Below are 22,488 nucleotides of genomic sequence, written 5' to 3' on the forward strand. Positions count from 1 at the left end.
ACATTTAATGCCTGCATATAAATTATTATTTTTAATTAATTAAAAGAAATATTACTTAAATTCGCTAAAATATTATATATAACTGGAGACTGAGCCAGTTCTTTAATGAAAACAGAGAAATTATCCTCCAGGAAACCTTCTACTATCGCAGAAGTAAAGTAAGTACTTCATACAGTACAAGACAATGTATGTGTAACTTTTTCAGATTGATTGATTATGTAGAATATAATAATCCGATGATTGATCACATGAAATGCTTCAAAGCTATTATCAGCAAGGGTGATGTGATTTTCGAGGAAATAAAGGAATAAAGTCAGTCAGGGCTGATGTCAAATTCGGAATCAGTTTCAAGGTAATTACATGTCGCAAAAGCTGAATCAAGAGCAACAAAAAGGAATTGATCCTTGGGACGGTTCATGATTTATTTCACAAAAAGGAAACGATATTGGTAGAGGATAATACACGTGAGCGAACTCATAGTCACTACTCACACGTCTTCGCAAACCCCAAAATAAAATGATTAAATCTAACATCTTTTTCTATCTTGTTATAATTTCATATTTAGTTAAAAATAAAGTAAAGAAAGAAAAGATATGATATCTTCACCACCTGAAAAAGGAACAGTGTGTCGAAATAATTATAGCGGTTATAATAAATTATTTGTAAACTGCAAGTGGGTTAATTTATTTTATTTTTAAACATGGAATTACATTACTTGAAAGCTTCATCGATTCAATTTTCATATTTAGTTCGTCTGGCTGATGTCATTCCCCGGGATAAGTTATTATGCTTCAAATCTACAAACACAAGTAAGGATCCTGACTGTGATTACGTTTGGTGAACAAAATCCACCCGAGGCTAAAAATAGCAGTTTTTAATTATAAACTTAATATGCAGAATGTTTCTGTTTAATTTTAATATTTTTTTAGTCATTAGAGATAGATTTGCTTATCATTATTCAACCCATTTTATTTTATTATTTTGGAAATTTCCAGTATTTTAAATCCATACAAGATAATTTCTTGAATGTTCTTTTGCAAACAATAATAGACCCTTTTTGGTACCAATAGTGAGGTTCTACAACAACCACCTTTGTTGGAGTTTTCCCCTTATTGGCTTCTGGCTCGTATTCTTTTGTTGCGTACCAGATTTTGTCTCATAATTTGGAGTTAGTTATTGTAATTCTTGCATTTTTAATTCACATTTTCTTCGTTGTGCCTGTAGTTGTAATCCGTTATTTCATAGTTAATAATTCATTTGGAAATAAAGTCTGTATATAGTGTTTTATATCGAGTTTCATTCGCTTCATTAAAACCAGCATTTGGAGAAAATACTGCTCGTGATTTCACGGCACACAAAGAATATGTTCTAAATCTATTACAGGCATATGTACATTACAATTTTGGTACTTTGTGTAGATGCCTTTAACAAAGTTATATACGTTTGTGAAATAGAACAAAGCATATTTTAATTATAATTAGTCTATTTTTTTTGTAAAGCAATTTCCTTTTACTTGATATGATGTATTTTGAAATAAATGCTAAACAACAACAGCAATAATTTTGTAGGATTTCGGGAGGTTTCAGCTAATTTTCTGCGAAATGCGAACAAAGCAAGACCAATTACAGTAACCAACATCGGTTGCTATGCTTTTATGTTTGATTAAGTGCAATGTAATTTGATTGCACTTATGAACTGCGTTCACTTCCTGTAGTATACCGCAGATTAGTTGGTCTAATAGAGTAAAAGTGTGGCACTTGCTGCTGTATTACAATAGGTACCATCCTCTTTAAACATTTAAAACAAGAAGTTTTTCACTTTGTTTGATAGGTATCATTCGAAGATAATAATTTAACATAAGTAGAAAACCACACTATGTGTTTGTGTATAAATTAAAATAACTCTAGCGAAGTTTACACACTTATATAATTAAGCAACATTAGACAAAAATTTTCAGTCCTTCTCCAGTCTCTCAGAGTCTTTCAGCGTTTCTGAGAGTGTCTCTCACAGTGTTTCAAAGTCCTTTAGTTATCGTCTAGGTGTTTTTATGGATCTCTCACAGTCTCTGTATGAGAGACTCGAACGATAAAATTATTAATTCAGAGATTCGAGTCTCTCACAGAAAGACTGAGTGAATAAAACTGAAAAATTGAGAGACTCGAGTCTCTCGTAGAAAGACTGGGATCTCTGAAATATGTTGGAATTTTAACCATATCTATCGAGACACCACTTCTTGAGAGATTCGAGACTCTGAGAGACTGGAGAAGGACTGAAAATTTTTGTCTAGGGCAACTAGGTTACAAACTGGTCTATTAACAGTAGCACCTGCATCATTCTGAAGGTAATTCAGTAATAAAAAAGTATATAATTTTGACTCGAAGTAGTCCTTAAAAGTTTGCGGAAAAAAAAATTATGGATTTTGTTGAAGGACTCTTGTCACTGCAACTTTTATTATTACATTGGACTATTCGTAAATAAAATATCATTAATTTTAAAGGTAGGTATATGAAGAACACAAGGATCATACACTTAATTAACGCAGGTTGTCGAATTTGTTCTTCTTTGCTCTAGAGATGACTGTTTTGTTTTAGTGTGCAATAAGCAGGACGGGATTGCTTAGCATAAGTGCAACATTGTCGCCTCTCAACGTAGAAAAAGTCTCTGGGCTCTACAAAAACACCGACCATATTTAATGGAACATATTTCCATGAAGGTGTTTGTAACACGAACGTGCCTTTGTTATTCGCATTTGTCTGCATTTACATGAACATTTCACTGTTGGGAATAATAAAATTCCGCCGCGCCGTCGAGATAGAGACCGAAAGGCAGCCAGAAATGTTTATGTAAATTTCATAAGGGCTAACTTCAACTCTTGTTGTTACCTCGTATCGCGATAAGTCTCTATTTTCCTTTTCATTTTTCATAATTGTGTCGTATTTCGCATTCATTGTTGGCCGAAACGGTTACGGTTGTGCCACCGACGACACCATATTTACTATTCGTGTCCTTTAAACCTTTATTGGCTGTGAAATCCATTTCAAAATTTTTTTAAATAACAACGCTATATTAGAGGGATATACTTTTAAATTGTAGTGTATTTAGCTTATAATAGTTGTCTAGAAAGAAAGAATTATACTGAAATTTTCAAAGCTGTGTGTTTATTAAAAACTTGCAGCTTCATCTGCTTGGAATGTAGATTGTGACTGAAAAAACATTTTTTTTTCTGTTTGTAAATTATCTTTAACGTATATGTAGTCTCTCTGTGACTTTTCTATGAAACCATTCATATAACATTTACTATTCGCTTTTTTATTTTAACGAAATAATGTAGGTACAGTCGATGTCCACTTTGACAGTTCATTCTAATCATTGATGAAAGAACTTTTGAATCCAAACGACCAGTACTAAGATTTATAGTCTAATAGAAGTAAAGGCTTTGCTAAATCTTAACCTTAAAAAGATAGAAGTGGAAAAGGAAATTACGTATTTTAAAGGATTTATTTTGGCAAAGCAAATCTNATTTTATTCAAAGTTTTTGGTCAAATTCCAAATTTTCTCTCAAACCGTATACTTTTTTTTAGTATAGATAGTATTTATTTACCTCATGATATGCTCCAAAACCTAATTATTCACGAATTTCTAACTTTATGTACTCTTGTCTCCGATTGTACCTCCCAAACATCCTTAAAGAGGGTTGTCCATGTCATGAAACAAGTCCACACATTTTGACCATCTAGGTATAGACTAGTTTCACTCTGATACTGTTCGTATAAACTAAATTAAAATACACAATTAGGTTGATGATACCTAATATACTTTTTTAAAACATATTTTCATTTAAACCACACTTGGCTCTTAACGAAATTCAAAATAGCAACATTCCCATATTATTTTAGCTACACATCTGCTTCCGTCCACAAATATCCACCGAGAGCTCTTTCGTATAATAAAGTCAAAAATTATATCTTTGAATGTATTTAAAAACTTTAGGGTTTAATTAGATCCTAGGCTCCTTTTCTAATAATAATCCTATGAGAAAGAGTAATCGTAAATATTGGAAGCAGCTTGCCTCTAACGGCTAATTGAAAAACACGGAGACAATCCTTTTACCGGCATCTGTTTTGAATATTTAACAGAAACAATAGAATTATTGTTCCACTATTGCAAGAAACTTGTTAGTTTATTCGTAAATAATACACACAATTAAAATAGAAGTAAACGTTGAAAAGAAAATTCTGTTGAACAAACCAGCTTAGGTTTAAGTAACAATTAGGCAGCAGCATGTTGAACAACGTGTGTCCACTTAATAAGTATAAGAGGTCTGTAACTGTAACTGTAAGTTATTGGTGCTCCTTGCCTAATTCTTTAAATGACCCTCGCAAGTGCAGGAGGAGTGGGGAAAAACAAGAGTTCAGAAAGAGGTTATTTCATATTATGTCACATACATAACAAGAACCCTGGGGAAGGATCAAAGAGAAGGAGAAGTTTTCTTTGAAGAGGAAGTTTTGAAAACCTTTCTTTTGTCATAAAAAACAAAATCATTTATTCTATATGAGGGAATTAAGGAAACCTGTTTCCACAATAACGTAACCTATATAATACTTTAGTAATACATGGGTGATATATAATAAATGAAACAATTTTTATTTAAAATTAAAATTAATTTTTTGAGGGATTTTCCAGCGTGTCTTTTTCTCTCTTTGTCATGTCACAGGATGTTTATTATGTATTAAGAATAACAAAATAGTAAGTAATGGTTGAAAAATAGGAGAAACAATACCTATAAGACACTATCATCATCATCATTATCATGAGGTCTTCAGTCTTAAGACTGGTTGGACACACCTGCTGTCTTTCCTACCCTGAGGTAATCTTCGCATTTCCTTAAAAGTGAACAGTAATCTAATCTAAGTCTACCTCTATCGCTTCCTAACTCCTGTTTCTACTTCTAATATATTATGTCTCTAACAATATAGCCTCCCGTGTCTCAGAAGATGTCTTACCAACCCCTCTCTTCTATTTCTTATAAACTTCTCCTATTCTTCCCCTAATAGTTCTTACGCCCATTTTTCCATCATTCTCTATACAATTCTAGTTAAGATTTTTGACGCATGGGAAGTTAAATGTTTCGCACCTACCGGTGCCTCTCCTTTTAGGTTCCGTTTATAATCCTCCGGCAGTTTTTCCGTCTCGTAAATGTATCTAACTAGCCTAAACATACGATCTCTAATCACTTATCCTGCTTGTCAAAGCATTATAAGTTTCTTTTAATTATTTCTTGTACTGTAAACTAATCCTAAATCGATATTACAATACAAATCCTAAGTAAAACTTCAGAGCAACTTTCTACCAGTTTGAATTCCATTTATTCGAATATCAAATGCTTGATAAAGATACCTAATACTTGCGCTATATGTTTTACTTCTGCTTTACACCAGATAAAACTTTTTTTAACCCATTTTTAAACAGTACATTTGAAGTTGTAAACTAGAATTAAAAGGAAATCTACATGATTTGTAGAATGGTTCGTGAGACAAACCATCTTCATATAGCTTTGTGCGGAAATCGACTATTCGATCGAAATTCAACACGTCTTTAAAAGGAACATCGTGGAACGAAAACCAAACGAATTCTCGGCAGATGTAATGACAGAATCGGGAGACAAACTATGTAGTTGTTGTATCGCGTTACCTTCGTTTAAACTGAAGCGTCTCGTCGAGTTGTTTAATGCACCATCGTCAGTTTCGAAACGTATTACTCAGGTGACGAGTTTTACTGATGGGGAAGGTATTTCTAGGTGGATGTTCAGAGTGTGGAATATGATAGAGAGAAGGAGACGAGACGCCACAACGACGGTCGTTGTCGTTGAAGTAGGAGTACTTTAAACTTACTTCTAAGTGGCCGTGTAACGTTTAATGACAGTTTGCAAAAGTATCTGTAAGCGCTCGACGGGAGGAAGCAACTCTTTTTTCATGCACCAATTCTCTTGAAAAAGTTGAAACGAACAATTTACTCGATTCTGAAGTAATCAACAACTACCTATTCATATATCAACATCGCAATCATACGAACTAGGTAGGTAAGCCTCTACATACATGGTGTGACTCAAAAAATTCGGGAACTTGAAATAATAATGAAAATCACTAGATATGATGGAATATAAAGTTGATCGAAAATTATATATACATGAAGCAGTAGACACGTTGAGGCGATCAGCAAATGTTTCGAAAAATTTTTGATAACCATCTAAAAATTTTATTTAAAATACTCCTTACTTAAGTTTTGAGAACAAAAAGTGTCAGATCCGTAGAGTATGGTCGGTGATGATAGAGAAGTCACCATTTTTATACTGCGGACAAATCCGAAGAATTCTTTGGTGCAAACACTACACTCATCGGAAAAGTAGAAAAATTGAGCTACTGGCCCAATAGAACGATGAATTTTAGTGGCAAAATATGATGAGCATTTTCTTCACTCTTGACTTTCGCAACGGTCAACGTACGGTTCGCAAGAAAATATTTAATTTTTCTGCATTAGCTGCAAGCATAATATCCAAAACCAAACTATACGCAAAATTTTATTTTCGCTCTCTCTTTGTTATCTATTTATCCACGAGGAAAAGTGCACTGCTTACTTCTTGGACTGCCAAAGTTAAGTGAGAAGTGATACAATGTTGAACGCATTCAGGCTTTTATTAACACAAAACATATTTACATTAGTAGGTGGCGCCACCACTGAATCAGTTCCAGAACTTTGGAGCCACCCCGCGTATATATATTTATCTCTTTTAATAGATTTATCTGCCCCTGCCTTGGATTTGATTTCAATAGAAATATTTGGAAATGAAAGAAATTGAAATCTAATAAAGAATGGATTTTAATTCTGTTACGGGATTGTGAGAGAAATTTTCCATTCAATACTTATTAAATTTGGAATACAAAACCAAAATTATAATAGAAAAGTGGATTTAAAACAAACCATTGTTTCGAATATTACTCAGTTTACAGTATTTTCTGGTAATCAGTAACCTCTTTGTTATTTGTAACTTGAGTTTCAATATCGTTGCAGTTAAGAATGCTGAAGTCAAGCAAGTTATTTTTAAGAAAACGTCTAATCTCCACAACGAATTCAACTCGAACAAATCGTTGTTCTTTTATTAAAAGTGAACAAATCCGTTGTCTCATCTAACTAAATTCGTTTTTCATGGTTTTCCATTTTCAAATGTTTGTAATTGAAACCAAATACTATTATATCGAAGATGTGCTCTGAATTCCTATTCGGAGTTCGTGAGCCATAAAATCATCCACTTAAGACAAATACGTACATATATGTATGAAATTATCGATCCGCGTTTTCCATATCTGTACGTATACATATCAAACGTCGCCATGGTATCTCAGAACAACTGTTTAGTTCCTGTTATTTACTACTTCTACTAATCCATTCGAGAGGAATTTAGCCGACTATGCGACTCCGCAAGAACAACACGAAAAACTCCACTTGTAACCGGTGCAATTTATGATACACATAAAAGAGATTAAGAGGTAGTTTATGTAAAAATATAAAAGAAATATTCTGACCACTGATTGTATTTTATGGACAAATTGTAGAGGATCCATTGTTAGCTAAATTAAATCTCAAAGTTGAGCCTCAAAAGGGACGTAATACAGGTTTAAGTAGCTTTACTCAAAAAAAACTAGATAAAAATGTGTACTCTAAAAAAAGACTGAATAAAGTATCAGAAGTAAATGGCATGTCCGCCTACTTGCGTTTTCTTTTGTACCACATGCTTTGTACAATACTCCACGAAACGAAGAATGAAGTTCCTAACCACTTATTTACTCACAAAAACCTTCATAAATTTTAAATTACCATTCAAAAAGTACAGCGTCTATAAATATATTAAAATAAATATTAAGCCATAATCGAAAATTTACAGTCAACGTTTCAAAAAGTTTTTAGAATTTTATCGTGAGCAACTTTAAGAAAACAAACCTTCAGATTACAGCCTATTATTTTATTGCGGTTCCGAGTTTTCGTATTTCATATGACAATTACACCATGTAATGGCTCATACAAGAAATACTTTTAATTCTCTTTCTTTCGACGAAACGTTGTTTTATGTGAAACCCATTTGCTTTCTTCTTCTGTTTTATTACAGAAGAGTATGTCTTTATTTGTAGAAATTGTTCCAATCTAGTGGCTCGTTTATGAGATCATCTCGTTTAAGGAACGTAAAATTTCATTCGGGAAAATAAAGCTCAATAGTAAAAGAGAACATACTTTTATTATACTCGTTTTGAAGAGCCGGAGAACCGTAACTGTTTCCATTCTTCTTTTGTCGTCGTCTCTTCTGCTCAGTTAAGCCTGCCGCCGCTCCGTATCCGAAGTCCAACTAAAGCTTCGAGCTTTTAACTTTTTCGGAATTCATGATGGCAGCGGACGGGCGCGCAGGCCTTCGCACCGGAACTTGCCTAGCACGAAAACGTTTTTATTTCGTTCAGATTTCCACCTACTTAGATATAAAGCATGCCGCTTTCTGCTGCTGATACTAGAGGTAAACAAGGGCTTAAGGGACTTAGAGGGCCACGACTGGACTTGAGCAGAAATAACGCCAGCTTTATAATATGTTCAACCTGCATCACAACATAGCAACAGATCCAGTAGGTACATAACAAACTCCTATATACCTAATAGTTCATGAACCGGGCACCAGATTTTAAATTCATTCAGAAAAAGATAAATTTTACAGTTGAGGTATTTTAAAATATCCTTAATTGCGATATGTACGACTGGTGGACTTTTTACGTTCACATTATACACTTCAAAAACATTAATTCAAGGTTATGACTCACGTTACGTTTCTAACAGATGGGAAGCTTGTTAAGAATAAGGGGTGCACAAATGCAAAGATGAACGTGCCTTTAAAGTATGGCATCGATCATCGAAATAGTGCATAAAAATAGATGTCGGCATACTTAATTGAATTCTCGAAAGATGTGAACGTGATTTGGGTTGAAGAGTACGTGAAGTAGACAAAAATTATTGCAAAAAACGTAAAATAACTTGATTGGTTCTTATTATTTGAAAAAGCTTCCAGACGAAAGTAGTATGCTTTTGGAAAGAAAATCAGTTGGTGGCCTTAACTATGATCTTCGTTTTCATTTGAAGGTCAAGATATCTCTTTCTGTATTGAGAATGCAGATTTTATTCCAATTAACGTGTCCATTCTTCGGGAATACAACTAACTATACTGTAGTCTGTATTTCTATAAAATTTTGAAATTTTTAAAATTTCGACGACTTTAAAACAATTAAGGGATGTTTGCCTGCTTACAACCGTAACTCCCTCTTATCCGAGTATGTTATCTTAAAACTATTATTTGGTCAACAGCTTTACTAAATTGTCAAAACACTGTATATCTGCAAATTGCAGCGAGAGAAGACTAAATCATCTACTTACAAAAGAGATTATAAATAATTTTAATATCCATTATCATTTCTATACGGAATTTGTAACTTTTAAGAAATCACAAAGCACAAGTTCAGTGGAGTTAAAAAAATCCATTAAGGAAGTTGACGAAAAGTCTCTAATTTCACAAAAAGAACGTTTCTGTATTGACAAAGTGAGCATCCCTTAAAGCACACAAATTGATAACTGAAAATGTACCAACCACCTACCTTATTTTAGACTTTAACTTAATTGCATCGATTAACTTATTAAATAAATATAATCCCACTCTTAAAAGGAAAGCTATAAATAAATCGTAAATCGTAGCTCAATGTTCATTACGTTAGAGAAATTTGTTTACCAAAATCTTTTTCTTTAACCCTTCGTTTCGTAAAATGAGCGTGGTTTCAAATGGGGAAAGTAAAATTTTGACTTTTTTGCCTCACCCTTCCGGAAATAAAAATCTGTTTTTTTATTCGTTCAATAACAGAGAAAAGTCATTATGAATTATCAGTATAATATACATAGCAAGTCGTAACTGTAGGTTTTATATTCGGTAATTCTTTAATTTGAAATCCTTCGTATTCGCGAAGGGATGTGATTCCTCTGTTTACCGAATTAAATTAATTTCACAGCGGAATTTTTTTTCTCCCCGAATTTTCTTAATTTCAACAGATGTATATACATATAAAAAGTGCAAATATTTTTTTGTTCGCTGAAATAACCTCTACACTTCGTCGCAGAGACGTTTTAATTTATTTCAGGAACTCTTTTTTTGAAAAAATGGTGGAATTACATTTAATGCCTGCATATAAATTATTATTTTTAATTAATTAAAAGAAATATTACTTAAATTCGCTAAAATATTATATATAACTGGAGACTGAGCCAGTTCTTTAATGAAAACAGAGAAATTATCCTCCAGGAAACCTTCTACTATCGCAGAAGTAAAGTAAGTACTTCATACAGTACAAGACAATGTATGTGTAACTTTTTCAGATTGATTGATTATGTAGAATATAATAATCCGATGATTGATCACATGAAATGCTTCAAAGCTATTATCAGCAAGGGTGATGTGATTTTCGAGGAAATAAAGGAATAAAGTCAGTCAGGGCTGATGTCAAATTCGGAATCAGTTTCAAGGTAATTACATGTCGCAAAAGCTGAATCAAGAGCAACAAAAAGGAATTGATCCTTGGGACGGTTCATGATTTATTTCACAAAAAGGAAACGATATTGGTAGAGGATAATACACGTGAGCGAACTCATAGTCACTACTCACACGTCTTCGCAAACCCCAAAATAAAATGATTAAATCTAACATCTTTTTCTATCTTGTTATAATTTCATATTTAGTTAAAAATAAAGTAAAGAAAGAAAAGATATGATATCTTCACCACCTGAAAAAGGAACAGTGTGTCGAAATAATTATAGCGGTTATAATAAATTATTTGTAAACTGCAAGTGGGTTAATTTATTTTATTTTTAAACATGGAATTACATTACTTGAAAGCTTCATCGATTCAATTTTCATATTTAGTTCGTCTGGCTGATGTCATTCCCCGGGATAAGTTATTATGCTTCAAATCTACAAACACAAGTAAGGATCCTGACTGTGATTACGTTTGGTGAACAAAATCCACCCGAGGCTAAAAATAGCAGTTTTTAATTATAAACTTAATATGCAGAATGTTTCTGTTTAATTTTAATATTTTTTTAGTCATTAGAGATAGATTTGCTTATCATTATTCAACCCATTTTATTTTATTATTTTGGAAATTTCCAGTATTTTAAATCCATACAAGATAATTTCTTGAATGTTCTTTTGCAAACAATAATAGACCCTTTTTGGTACCAATAGTGAGGTTCTACAACAACCACCTTTGTTGGAGTTTTCCCCTTATTGGCTTCTGGCTCGTATTCTTTTGTTGCGTACCAGATTTTGTCTCATAATTTGGAGTTAGTTATTGTAATTCTTGCATTTTTAATTCACATTTTCTTCGTTGTGCCTGTAGTTGTAATCCGTTATTTCATAGTTAATAATTCATTTGGAAATAAAGTCTGTATATAGTGTTTTATATCGAGTTTCATTCGCTTCATTAAAACCAGCATTTGGAGAAAATACTGCTCGTGATTTCACGGCACACAAAGAATATGTTCTAAATCTATTACAGGCATATGTACATTACAATTTTGGTACTTTGTGTAGATGCCTTTAACAAAGTTATATACGTTTGTGAAATAGAACAAAGCATATTTTAATTATAATTAGTCTATTTTTTTTGTAAAGCAATTTCCTTTTACTTGATATGATGTATTTTGAAATAAATGCTAAACAACAACAGCAATAATTTTGTAGGATTTCGGGAGGTTTCAGCTAATTTTCTGCGAAATGCGAACAAAGCAAGACCAATTACAGTAACCAACATCGGTTGCTATGCTTTTATGTTTGATTAAGTGCAATGTAATTTGATTGCACTTATGAACTGCGTTCACTTCCTGTAGTATACCGCAGATTAGTTGGTCTAATAGAGTAAAAGTGTGGCACTTGCTGCTGTATTACAATAGGTACCATCCTCTTTAAACATTTAAAACAAGAAGTTTTTCACTTTGTTTGATAGGTATCATTCGAAGATAATAATTTAACATAAGTAGAAAACCACACTATGTGTTTGTGTATAAATTAAAATAACTCTAGCGAAGTTTACACACTTATATAATTAAGCAACATTAGACAAAAATTTTCAGTCCTTCTCCAGTCTCTCAGAGTCTTTCAGCGTTTCTGAGAGTGTCTCTCACAGTGTTTCAAAGTCCTTTAGTTATCGTCTAGGTGTTTTTATGGATCTCTCACAGTCTCTGTATGAGAGACTCGAACGATAAAATTATTAATTCAGAGATTCGAGTCTCTCACAGAAAGACTGAGTGAATAAAACTGAAAAATTGAGAGACTCGAGTCTCTCGTAGAAAGACTGGGATCTCTGAAATATGTTGGAATTTTAACCATATCTATCGAGACACCACTTCTTGAGAGATTCGAGACTCTGAGAGACTGGAGAAGGACTGAAAATTTTTGTCTAGGGCAACTAGGTTACAAACTGGTCTATTAACAGTAGCACCTGCATCATTCTGAAGGTAATTCAGTAATAAAAAAGTATATAATTTTGACTCGAAGTAGTCCTTAAAAGTTTGCGGAAAAAAAAATTATGGATTTTGTTGAAGGACTCTTGTCACTGCAACTTTTATTATTACATTGGACTATTCGTAAATAAAATATCATTAATTTTAAAGGTAGGTATATGAAGAACACAAGGATCATACACTTAATTAACGCAGGTTGTCGAATTTGTTCTTCTTTGCTCTAGAGATGACTGTTTTGTTTTAGTGTGCAATAAGCAGGACGGGATTGCTTAGCATAAGTGCAACATTGTCGCCTCTCAACGTAGAAAAAGTCTCTGGGCTCTACAAAAACACCGACCATATTTAATGGAACATATTTCCATGAAGGTGTTTGTAACACGAACGTGCCTTTGTTATTCGCATTTGTCTGCATTTACATGAACATTTCACTGTTGGGAATAATAAAATTCCGCCGCGCCGTCGAGATAGAGACCGAAAGGCAGCCAGAAATGTTTATGTAAATTTCATAAGGGCTAACTTCAACTCTTGTTGTTACCTCGTATCGCGATAAGTCTCTATTTTCCTTTTCATTTTTCATAATTGTGTCGTATTTCGCATTCATTGTTGGCCGAAACGGTTACGGTTGTGCCACCGACGACACCATATTTACTATTCGTGTCCTTTAAACCTTTATTGGCTGTGAAATCCATTTCAAAATTTTTTTAAATAACAACGCTATATTAGAGGGATATACTTTTAAATTGTAGTGTATTTAGCTTATAATAGTTGTCTAGAAAGAAAGAATTATACTGAAATTTTCAAAGCTGTGTGTTTATTAAAAACTTGCAGCTTCATCTGCTTGGAATGTAGATTGTGACTGAAAAAACATTTTTTTTTCTGTTTGTAAATTATCTTTAACGTATATGTAGTCTCTCTGTGACTTTTCTATGAAACCATTCATATAACATTTACTATTCGCTTTTTTATTTTAACGAAATAATGTAGGTACAGTCGATGTCCACTTTGACAGTTCATTCTAATCATTGATGAAAGAACTTTTGAATCCAAACGACCAGTACTAAGATTTATAGTCTAATAGAAGTAAAGGCTTTGCTAAATCTTAACCTTAAAAAGATAGAAGTGGAAAAGGAAATTACGTATTTTAAAGGATTTATTTTGGCAAAGCAAATCTTCTGTAGGTGTATCATGTAACCGGTTTAAATAGTTTATGCCATGAAATCCTCTGTTCGCTCGGTTTTTATAGATTTCTTTCAGAAAAATCGACGTTAAATCCTTACGTTATCTAGGGCAATAAAATGTACTTAAGTACGCTAAAACCTGACCGGATTATCTACAAACAGAATGAAAAGAATACAAATAAATCGAATTCGTGGCTTCTAAATATACATTTACTTATCTGGCTTATGTAGCGCATAACGTTGAAGAGACCAAGTTATAAGAAAAACATAAGCCCTTTATATCCTTTTTTTGATAACTGAAACTAAAACTATGAAAAGGAAGGAAGGTCTCTGATGAAAAATTGTCTAAATGAACATTACAGAAACGTTATAATTTATGCTTTAAATTCCTTAATAAATGAGAAAATCGCGATTTAAACAAACTTTTCTTTTGGGTTGATAAATTGCAGCTGTGAGAAGCATACATCCTATAGAACTTTACGTGAATTGTTCAAAACTTCTTGCTCTACTGATTTTGGAGATACGGCGGATAGCATAGTTTCGGCCATAAATTAAAGATTGTGATTTACAATAAAGAGTCAATTCCGTAGGCAAATAAAATACTGTCACCTATTTGAATATCTTCTTCACACGATGACTGCTTTTATTCAACTATTTGCTGTCTAATAAGACTTTTATTATTAATCAATTATCAATTAACCACTATATGAATATTTTCTCATTTCTTCGTGCTCCTTCTTCTTCGCTTTGTTTAGCCTCAAACTCTTTGACTCGTACTACTTACTCTCGATCTCGCGACAACTATTTATACAGGATGGCCATGTTCCAGAATGATCCAGCATAAGCCTTCTAGAAACCTGATCTTCTTTGCCACTATGTATCTTGGGTTGCCTATATACATGTGATAATACAAACAAAGCTATTCTTGTCAATTTATTTCTACCACATTATTACAAAGCTTTTCCTTACAGTGTTCGTCTACTCACTGTCGATTGGATTTCGAAATTCATCTCGAATCACGTAAGACAACCTGTCGGCTGAAGTAAAGCTTTTGTTTGGTGTATGAGTCCAAAGATCATCCATTGAGTCCGACCTACGGTCGAGTTGTTTTTTTTTTCTTACATTACAAAGTGCACGTTCACGGAAATCGATAGCTCGGTCTCGATTATATTCTCCTTTCATATCTTACTACCGCATTGCCTTCTTTTCATCCCCTGATCCGGAAATCAAACAATAGCTGCTATATTATTTCTCTTCCTGCAGCTACATGATGCGAATGCTTAACGGATCAAACAAGCGAACTACCGCCCTTTAAAAGAAACTTTTAAGCGTTGCCACTAAGGGAAGTTTCTGCAATTTGATATTTTCAGGAAAGAAAAGTTATAACTATTTTCAGAATCATTGTTTTTTGAATAATTCGTGATTAAAGAGCTAATAATAAGGAAAAAGTTTTGCTATTATTTAAATTTGGTTTTCAGATTTTTATCCAGTATAAATCATTTTAAAACGTCTCTGTTTTCGGGAAAATAAGGTAATGCATTAATAGGATTTATTATTATTTTCGTGGAATATGAGATACCTAAGAGTATTGTTTATGGCTCGGACCATTAGTAATTCAATATTACCATTATGAGGGATAATTATACACTGTAGGTCATTATTCATCAAAAGTTTCTCATTATTATCCGCTAATAAGAGCCAAGCGATAAATAACGTCACGTATTTGACTGAAATAATTGTAATAGAGATTTTGAATACTTCGGTTAACTAAAGAAATGGGCTGAGTAGTTGAACATTGTAAATCGTATTTCTTGCATTTTCTGCAATTAATTCATAGTAACATAAGTAGGATCACATTTCCGTTTATAATCCGCGAATGCGAGAGAAGTTCTAGTTAACTAGACCAACTTTGTATCTTTAGGGCTTTTAGAGTATTTACTGGTTGCAACAAACAGTGTTTCTTGTAGTTGGTTTCTATTACCTTCCTCAATTACAAGTTATGTTATGATACCTACATACTCGCATAAAATGCTACATTTAGAAACAGCGAAGGTACTTATGTGTATTGTATACACAGAAAATTCAGACTAAGACAAAACAAACAGAGAAATTGTGCCCCTAAAAATGAAAGTACAGACATCTTCGTGGAAATTGCGGTAAAAGTAGTAATAATATAACCTTCAGTAAAATTTAATTAAGATCCTAGACACACCAGTAAATAATTACCTATAAATTTTTGTCAGTAAGGTTCTTGACAAAAAGATTAACAAAGATCTAAAATTTAGTTTTATCAAGTGCAACACAAAGATTAATAACAATAACTTAATCTGTAAGACCAAAATAGTCACCTCTCATGATCAAAAACAAATCTTATAGATTGAAAAACTAACTTCATCTTAATGAGGAGTATTCCAAGAGTTAATTTACGCAGAAGGTTCATCAAGGTCTTACCTTATCTTGCTTTATTTTATAAAAAAAAAATTAAAAACAACTTACCTTTGTGATCTGTTGACATTATAAACTGTAGAAGGACCATCTTTGTTCGGGAATCTAGAAAGAAAAGATACCGTTGTTAATAATCCACTAATTAACTTAAGCAAAATTGATTAATATTAAATTCCTGTCTCATTCAATTTTCATTAGTATTGGATAATATTTTAGTGCCTGTACTTATTGGATTCCCATTAATTAGATCTTTATTATCTTGCTCTTCAAAAAGAACAAAAAACAAGGGAACACCACGTGAAGGTAGACATATGTACATGCATAAGTAATGAAGACATTTGTTTGTATGTTTATGCAAATAATACCAGTGTTTTATGAAAAATATGAGCATAAAGTCAATTATAATAGACACGTGTACGAGGGTGTATCGTTAAGTTTGGCAAAAATCATAGAAAATAAATTTTTAGCAAGCAAAGAATTTATTTTATTCGTAAAAAACTTTTATCCATTCTATTAAATACTCATTTACAACAGAAATAACTTCTTCATTCGTTGAAAATTTCTTCTCGTAAAGCCAATTTTTAATGTTAGGAAAGAGAAGAAACATAAGATGGGTGGGGAAGTAATTTGAAATTTGATCTAATTGCAGGTGAATTTTCCTGGTAGAGATGCACCTTTTTGCGCGTTAATCTTGGCCGTTTCACTTTTAATTCATCATTCAAATGCTCCAATAACGCTGCATAATAAAGGGCAGTCACTGTTTTACCCTTTTCTAAATAATCGATCACAATGATACCTTGTTAATCCCAAAAAACAGTGATCACTTTGATGCTTAATATGCGAAGCTAGTCCTAAAACAAGAAATTGATACAGCACTGCTATCTTCATGGCGATTTACCAAACTTATCGATCCACCCTCGTATTGCTTACATTGGAGACATTCGTTTCTGATTGAACGCATCGTGAAAATTAAGTTTTATATTCAGGATAAACTCGACAGATATGTAATTTTCATAGTCGGCATGAGCAGAATGGAGGTAAATCTGAAGTGGAGCCAAGGTAATACATCGTTCGACCGGCAATATATACGCGATCGACTTGGGTAAACACTTCCCCATGCATTTATCTGAATCCATGCTCGAGACCAGACGGATTTTGATATAACCGAGAAACCAAATCTTCATCGATTCTCCTTCCGTATATGTACACTGGGCACGTAGTCCCGATAGCGAACGTCGCTTTCATTTACTGCCGAAGAAGAATCCTTTACGGAAGTTCGAATGCGTTTCAGCTGCAAATCGTTTCCAAGTTAAATCAATCTTTGTGGATCGCGCGCGTACCATTCCTTCTTTCTCCCCCAAAACACCTACCGAGTCAATGGCTTGCTTGCTTGCTAGATGTTTCGACATCGAAGTAGAGCATGCACTCCAACAAGCAACCAAGCGAGCAAGCGGAGGAAATAAAAGCCCGCACACAGAGAAACAAATGCCTCCCCGGTCTTCGAAACACGTCCTTACCCCGCCGTCCTACGAAATCCACTTAGTAGGCAACAGGAACAAATACTGTTCGTTTCCGACGCTATTTCAACAATCTAAATGCATCACATTATCCACATTTACGACCGGCTAAAAAGTAATTGTTAACTATATGCAATAAAAGTAGCATATTGTTCTGAAGCAGTTACTCTACTTTTTTGATAATTATTCTTTTAATGGGACGGCGAATATAAAAGTATCTCAGAGTATAAAATTATCCCAGTAAAAAGAAAGATTGGCAAATCTGTATGATAAGACAAAGCAGAGTAAAAATAGTATAATTATTAGACGCATAAATTACATTTTATAAAATTAGTCCAAATTTATTTATACCTATGACCAAAAACATCACTTGTTAGTGTCAGAAAATAATTGTAAAAAACGTGAAATATCGTAAAGACGATAAATTAAAATATTTAAAAATTAGGGTACCGCAAAATTTCACTAAAGCGAATTAAACCACAAAAAGAAACCGTCTTTGCCTTGCAAACAAAAACCACACAACCATAGTCGATATTTAGGTGTAAGATTTATGTAGGAGCTAAGTGACGGTATAAACGTTTAAATAAAGGATATAAGGGTTGCTTAAGCTTATTTCCGACATCAAAGATATTATATTGTATTACATTAGTATACGGAGGGTGAATTGGCCTCTCTTTCAAAAAAAGGATCATGAAATAAGATTTTACTAGAATAACGGAATCCATCAACATATACAAACTATGATAATTTGAACTTAATTAACGACAACAATAAAAAACATTGAAATTTACTTGAAGGTTTGTTCTATGTTAATTAATTTATATGAGCAATTCATATTCACAATGGACAAAATATATTTATGGTAAAAGGTAACGTGGTTATCGAATACGCATTAAATCCCTGCTTTTAGGGTTATCAGTCAGTATTGGAATGCTAACTGTGTTTGTGTAGGATAAAAGGATTATACAACTTAACATTGGCTAGGACAAATTGACAAAGGTCAATTATTTATTCAGCTTACGGTCAACTAAGCTACACAATCACCAAGAAACAAGTTGAGGGTCAAAATCAAGCCAATGTTTATTTATTTTTAATCATAATCCAACGATAGGCAAGCTCCAAAGCTGGACATTTCAAAGTTAATTTGATCTATCACAATTCTGAATTATGGATTAAATAAATAAATAAACAAACCGTCTCAACTGTGCACACCTTTCTACTGTACGTACACCGCCTTCGCCTACAGATATTCATGTAAATTTTGTTGATTAATGGTCCCTTTAACATAATTAGATGTACCAATTTGCTTTTAAATTAAATAATATACGTTTCACGTTTATCTCAATTAATTAACGTTATTGCTATATTTGGATGGTCTAGTTGAATTTGCTTCTAATGAGAAAAGACTTTATCTTTACTCAAGGTAATTAATTTAAACCATTTAATGGATGGTCATAAACTCATTTAGTTGAACAAATAATAAACCACCTACTTATCTCAGTCTGAGGTAACTCCCCAGTAGAAATACTTTTCTTGGATAGAATATTTGAAAAAGACTAGGAAACGTGAATACAAAAAGCAAAGCACTGTTAACTTTGACAGTTTTCTTTGTTTTACATGCAGAATATTCTTTTATTATTCTTCTCCCTTTCCTGTTATACATTTAGGCGAACGGGTTTCCGCTTTTGAATGGCATTTCTAAAGTCCAAAGGAAATGGCTTTTCAGAAAGTTTTCTCGAACACGTACGACGTACGTATGGTTACATACTTTTCCTTTTTGTCTCCTTTCGATAATAATCAGTTATCGGCTACGAAAGTCGACATATCCGGAACGACGACCCTTTCGTTGGAATATTTCCTTTTATGTAAATCCATAAACTGAATATATGACCAACACTGTATGTATATACATATATACGCTTTTTACGCTATTGCGTTTCTCTGAAATAGACGAACATCACTCATAAAATTGATGGTCTGTTTATACAGTATGTGAGCATTGTAGAATCTTAACCCTTATTCTTTCAACTGCCTTTCTTGTGTTTCCATTTTAACATAAATGACCTGATTTACAATTAAATAAATTAATGGAATCTATGGAAGTTTAAAAAAATCAGAAAGGTTCATGGAAATGTACAGAAGTTACCAGATTTGTTTGTGCATATTTTTATATGCATGAACATGGTCCCTTCCTGTAAGTTAATTAAACTGATTGTGTTGTATTCATTATCAAAGCTTCATTTTTTGTCACTATATTTTCTTAGGAATATCCCACATGCCTAAATGTTTACGAACGGTAATTCATCTAATATGTTTCTAAATTGACCCCTCCTGTCTTTGAAGGTGATCAACCATCATTTTTCTCTCCATTTTCTTATCGATTTTTATAGCACCTTTAGTTCTTCTGCTCTTTCTAATTTTATTTTTAACCTGTTCTATACACGAAATTATTATCATCACATCACACGTCAAATGCTTCTGATCTCTTCTTTCCCATTCAACCCCGTACACAGCCTTTTCTTAAATTCCTAAATCCACCATTTGCCTTTTACCACCTTTTATCACCCTTTTATTAAAGGCGGCTTGACTCTCCGCTGAGTTATCCTAGATATGGAAAATAAGCGACTTTTAATATTCTGTCTTCCACTTTTATAGTTCCTCTTACTACTACTACAACTGCTTTCTATTTCATTTTTATACTACACCCTTTTCTCATTATTGCCCATTCACTTAAAGCTATCTCTATGACTACCCCTTGGAAGATCCTATTTGTGGTTGTAAGTCTTCATTTTTCAATTTTTTAAACTTTCCATATTAAAATGTAACCTGATTAAACCACTTAACATAATGTTTTTTTTTTAACATTAATTTCAACTTGTTTGTGCATATTTTTACATGCATGAACATAGTTCCTTCCGGTAAATTAATTTAACTGATTTTGTTGTAGTTTTCATAGTAGTTACAGAATACTTACTTATCGTGGGTCTATTTCCTTTTTAAAAAATTCCTTTAGATATTGATCTGTTAATTCGGTGTTCACGGTTCAAAGCACGAAAGGTATCAGTCCGTAAAGTTCATATATTATTTATGCGAAGTATAGTTTCGTTCGTAAAAGTGGTTTAACTCGCACGAAAATCGAAAGTAGTCTCATAACAATTTATTATATTGTTAGTGCACATGGTACCGTCTCGTCGTATTACGTGCTGAAACCAATAACAGAAACAAACAATTTCCTGTTAAATAAAAAAGAAAAATCGAGAACGAAATCAATTTATGTGTAAAAACGGTTTTCAGTTAAGAAAGTAGAGAACAAAAAGGTTTTTCGTGAATCGGTAAATAGCATTTTCGTTAAACACCACGTAGTTTAAATTCCACATGGGTGGCACAAAACAAATAAGAAAATCCTTTATATCCTTTGCTTATCTGTTTCACAATTGTAATTGATTGATTGTGATGTTACCTGACGGAAATGTGTATTTGAAATACATTAATCAAAAACTCTGTAAAGTTTTATTTCGTTAATTATTATTTCGCTGTTTTGTATAGAATTATAGAAGAAAAGCTACCAAGCAACGAAGGTATTGTAATAGAATGTGTGGAAATTACAAAGAGGGTTTTTGTTTGCTTTAATAATTATTACATTGAGCAGTCTTATTGTAACATGACAACGATTAAAAATACCTTGAGATATAACAGACTTAATCGTCCGATCTAAGAAAAATATCTTTTCTTATAAAATAATATTAATATAAGTATGACTTTGTGGTTATCATTGCTATTAGCAGAATTTTACAATTTCTCTTAAGATGTAAATATACTTGAAGTGCGGCTTATTGAGCAACGAATCCAAAACCGTCAGTTTCAAAGGAGAAGGAGACGTCGTAAATTAGTTCTTCTGTACATGGCTTAGCAACCACCCTTAACTACAATAGAATCGAGGAAATTAATAGCCATTTCAAATCCAATATGTTATAGCTATTGACCTTCATTGTCATTAGGCGCTTTCGCCTCGATGAGGTTGATACCGTTGGTGCCAAAGATAGTCATGTTTTTGTAATGCAAGATACGATAAAAAAGCATGTACACTTCCAAAGAAGCATTAATTTGAATATTCTGGTCTTTTTCTTTAATCTGAATTAATCTGAATTTTTCTGATCTAAATCTTCCATTGCAGTCGTTACCGTAGATGTAAGCTTATTCATATAACTAACTGAAAGTTTTTCATACCTTTTTTGGCAAAATAAAAATAATATTATTTATCATAATTCTGTTAACAACATGAGACCCATAAATTCACCGCTAGTTCTATTCTAAAAAGATTGATTTAACATCAACTCAAATAATATTTGTGAAATTAGGGATAGATACGTACTTTGACTGGCATAATTATATTAATGTTTTTATATATATATAAACGTATATATAAAAGAAATTGATACTTTCCCATGGGAACGTCAATTTGATTAAAACAGTCATTATTCATTTGCGTCGTCAGGTTGTAATCATGTGAGTGGGTAGGTGTAACGGGAACATGGTAACAGCAGAACGCATGTGGGTTTAAATAATTTATAGTCCGCAAATGGGGGTTAGGCTCCCGCGTTCCTTAATTCCATCATTCGCGTTCTTATTTTTAACTCAATGGCTCTAAGTCGAATATTCCGGAAACGGCCTGAGGGACACCTTGTCACGGAGCGAAATGGTATTATACCTACCGTATGATTGAATATAAGAGAGAAGGGTGTTATAAGGAGAGATAT

At 32.9% G+C, this 22,488-nt stretch overlaps 1 long non-coding RNA gene across 3 annotated transcripts in view; it reads right to left on the minus strand.

Annotated features, from left to right (window-relative positions):
• LOC112904814 overlaps positions 1 to 22,488 on the minus strand; it is a 353,641-nt gene that overhangs the window by 55,203 nt on the left and 275,950 nt on the right. For all 3 annotated transcript variants that reach the window (XR_003231383.1, XR_003231384.1, XR_003231385.1), the window contains one exon: positions 16,266 to 16,319. This is a non-coding gene — a long non-coding RNA (uncharacterized LOC112904814). The remainder of the gene's footprint in view (positions 1 to 16,265; positions 16,320 to 22,488) is intronic.

Source organism: Agrilus planipennis, unplaced genomic scaffold (assembly GCF_000699045.2).
Source record: "Agrilus planipennis isolate EAB-ADULT unplaced genomic scaffold, Apla_2.0 scaffold98, whole genome shotgun sequence".
NCBI classification, from domain to species: Eukaryota; Metazoa; Arthropoda; class Insecta; order Coleoptera; family Buprestidae; genus Agrilus; species Agrilus planipennis.